This window comes from Propithecus coquereli, unplaced genomic scaffold, assembly GCF_000956105.1.
Source record: "Propithecus coquereli isolate 6110/MARCELLA unplaced genomic scaffold, Pcoq_1.0 Scaffold50, whole genome shotgun sequence".
NCBI lineage: Eukaryota > Metazoa > Chordata > Mammalia > Primates > Indriidae > Propithecus > Propithecus coquereli.
The window spans coordinates 3,162,191-3,166,362 of record NW_012150841.1 but is presented as its reverse complement, the minus strand read 5'-3'; positions in this window follow the sequence as shown (position 1 = coordinate 3,166,362).

The window sequence follows — 4,172 nt, the reverse complement described above, 5'->3', positions numbered from 1 at the left end:
GGCCACGTCTTTCTACTTGTACAGGAGGAAATGGAATGAGAGAGACCCAACAAACCAGCATGTTTGTCCCAGGGATTAGAGCTGCTGCCCCAAACCTTTTGATGCAGGGACAAGGGGCCCTGAGGTGGGCTGTCATAGCACAAGCAAAAAAATCAGAAGGGAGGGTCAGAGGGTTGGGGAAGAGGATATAGAGACAGGCAGACAGAGAGAAAGAGTGATAAAGAGAGGCAAGCCACAGACAGAGACAACTGCAAAGAGATCTTGGGAGAGTGTGTTGGAGAGAGCAACGTGGCAGAGAGCAAAGCCGGGGGAGAAAGGTAGCTAGTGACAAAGTGCCCGCAGCAGGAGGAGCCAATGATATTCAGGACAGCAACTTAAAACTTAAACTAAGCTGCATAGTGCTATGATCCTCCTCCATTTCCCCCCAACCCTACACACCACAGCTTTTCATACATGGCGATTTAGGGCATGAAGGAATAGGGGTGATTTGCTGGGTAGGGCCTATGGCAAGGCTGCTGGATGCACACAGGGCTGGACAAGGGGCAAGTGGGGCTAAAATCCGGCCCAGCATGTACCATTTGCCAAGCCCTGTGCCTGTGGGGCTGCATCCTCTTGGGGTGAGGATATATTTAAGACAGAAAATTTTCTTGGTGCTCTGTCCTTGTGCTCATCTGGGTTATGTTTCTTGATGTTTCTATTCATGTGAGGTAACCCAGGCTTGAATTATTGAGCTCCTACTACATGTTGTCGACCATTGTACTGGCTGCTGGGGATCCCGTTATCAACAAAACAGGTGTACTTCCGGTCTCGTTGTTTTCCACTGTTAAAGGCAAATTCCCAGCCATTTTTTAAGTCACAGTGTAAACATCATAGCATTCTTGGGGAAGCTGCTGCTGATGCCAGCTCCATGTCCCCTCAGTCTACCTCTCTTCTCCAGCATCCTTCTCCTTCTCTAACTTAGTGCATTTTCTGGCACTGCAGATCCTTGCTCAGCTGCATGTAGACCAGGGGACATTTGGCAATGTCTGGAACATTTTTAGTTGTCATACTTCAAGGGGTAGGGTGGTGTGCTACTGGCATCTAGTGGGTGGAGGCCAGGGATGCTGCTGAACATCCTACAGTGCACAGGACAGCCCCCCCAAGAAAGGATGATCCGGCCTCAAATGTCAATAGTGCTGAGGTGGAGAAACCATAATGTAGGTATAACTCAGAAGTACGTGGCAGTGTGTATGTGTGTGAGAGAGAGAGAGTGTGTGTTAATGCTCCTGAAAGACAGCCCTCAAGGAATGAGGGACAGAACCAGTGGATAAATACCCAAGGCTCCCTGGCCTCTGGGGAGATAATTCTGAGATGTGTTTCACATAGTCTCAAAGGGTTCCCAGTAGGACTGAGCCTCAGTTGCCCACAAAGGCCAGTTGCTCATTATGGCACCCTTTGTTGGTTTTTAAAAACATCTTTCTGTCTTACTCTCCCCACTCCCTCACTCCTGCTCTTGGGGATCACCTCCCAAATTAACTATCTACACCCAAATCCTTCTCTCAGCATCTGCTTTTAGAGGCACCCAGACTAAGACAGAAGCCTTCCTGGATGCCCAGGTAGATCAGATTTCTCCACCTTGAGCACGTTTGTCCCTCTTTTTTTTTTTTGAGACAAAGTCTCACCCTCTTGCCTGGGTTAGAGTGCCGTGGCGTCAGCCTAGCTTACAGCAACCTCAAACTCCTGGGCTCAAGCGATCCTCCTGCCTCAGCCTCCCGGGTAGCTGGGACTACAGGCATGTGCCACCATGCCCAGCTAATTTTTTCTATTTTTAGTTGTTTGGCTAATTTCTTTCTATTTATAGTAGAGACGGGGTCTCGCTCTTGCTCAGACTGGTCTCGAACTCCTGAGCTCAAGCAATCCTCCTGCCTTGGCCTCCCAGAGTGCTAGGATTACAGGCGTGAGCCACCATGCCCGGCCCGTTTGTCCCTCTTTGAAGTAACTATTTATTCAATGTCAGTTTCCTCCATAGGCTATGGACTCTATAAGGACAGTCTCTATGCCTGTCTTGTTCAGTGCTATATTTTCATGGCCAAGTGCAGTTCCTGGCACGTGGTAGGTGCTCAAAAACCTTTGTTGAATGACCAAATGAATAAAGGAGTGAACTCAGGCTTTCTTCTTTTGAATTCAGAGCCTCTTTAATATACTCTTCCTCATGCTTTGAATGGCTTAACAAGACGACAACGGGGAAAACCCACAGGAGAGTGGGAGGTCAGGCCTTGGGTGACTTGATGGCAGTATTCTTTGAGCTAAAATGAGACCATTTTGTCAGATTCTTCAGACTTGGGGTTAGGATCGTGGAATATTCAATTGAGGACATTCACAATAGTTTTGTTTAACAAAGCAGAGACTCAAGGCCTGTAACGTAATAAAGAGGATTATCTTAAGACTCACAGGAAATAGAGAAGTTGGAAACAATGGAAGATTTTAGTGAAGGAAAGGAAAATAACATTGATGTAGCATCTCTGGTGTGCCTTGCCCTGCACTTTAGTTCCATTAGCTCACTTAGAGTTAGGTATTATAATACCCATTTTTCATATGAAGAAATTATAATTTAGGGAGGGGAAATGGCAGAGCCCAAATTTGATCTTTGACTGACTCCTCGACAAGGTTGACAGTGTTTTCTGTTACAGCACAAGGTGGTGGTGGGTAGGTGTCCAGAGGCTGCATAGATTTGGAGCTAGTATGGTGGGGGAGCCGGCCATTGAGTGAGATTTTGGATGTGATGCCCTTTCAGGTTTCTTATGATGTTATGATTCACTGACTGCAGTGACTGTCGGTTCTCTATCTGTCCTCCTTAGTTGGCTCATCAGTTTCAGCTCAGAAGTAGCAGGAATTTTCACATCCTTTACTTTCCTTTCATTGCTTCTCATTAGCTAAGGCTTTATTTAGGAGCTGTAGAGTCTCTGGCATTTACTATATTTCATCTAAGAAGCTATTGGTTGGATGATACATAGTTATCTTATGTAGCCCTAAGAAAGAAAAAGCAATGCTAAATATCATCGTGAAATGCCATAAATTTTAATGAGTGTCAATTCCAGACATATTAAAATGTGAAAAATGTGCATCTTAGAATCCATGATCTATTCCCATGACCTCAGACACAGTTATCAAAATCAGAGCAATATTCCTGTCTTCTCCTTGTCATTATCATCAACACACGCTTAGTAGGCACCTGCTATGGATAAGGCTCTGGGTCAGATGGTTTAAAAGAAATACAAGATATCTGGAACCAGAGACCCAAATTATAATCATGGTGTGGTGGTTTTAAAATATGGTCAGAAATTCTGTAACACTCCTCCCATAGAGACAGAGGTCCATTCTTCTTCTCTTGAATCTGTGCAGGCTTGTGACTGCTTCAACCAATAGAGTACGGCAGAAGTGTTGCTATGTGACTTCCAAGGGTGAGCATAAAAGGTCATGCAGCTTCTGGTCTTCTATTGCATCACTTGCTCTTAGAGCCCTGAACTTCCATGTAAGAAGTCAACTACCCTGAGGCCAATGCTCTGGAGAGGCAGTCTGGTTAATAATCTGTGGCCAAGGGGTGCCAGACGTACGAACAAAGCAGCCGTCTTTGAAGTGAATCCTTCAGTGCCAGCTCATCCAGCTCCCAGAACAAGGGCAATAATTCCATGTATAAATCAAGTAATCCCAGGCTCTGCTTCAGTACAAACCCAAATTTCTGCAGTTTTACATAGTAAACATTTATTTTCCGCTCACATCGGAGTCTCACTTGGGTTGAGTGATCCTTTCCCATCTTGTAGCCATGACATGTAGGACCAATGGCTTTAAGTTGCTACAGGTGGGGAAGATTGCACAGGATGTTTTTAAAGGCCAGGCCCAGAATGGCTTACAGCATCACAGTGCTTCCTAAACAATCCAAGGACCAGGTTTACACATTTTTTTAATCCATCATGAACCAATACTTTTATAAAATGCAACAAAAATGAATTCTTAGAAAAGGGAAATGCTAGGCCGGGCGCGGTGGCTCACGCCTGTAATCCTAGCACTCTGGGAGGCTGAGGTGGGTGGATCGTTTGAGCTCAGGAGTTCGAGACCAGTCTGAGCAAGAGCGAGACCCCGTCTCTACTAAAAAAATAAAAAGAAATTAGCTGGACAACTAAAAATATATAGAA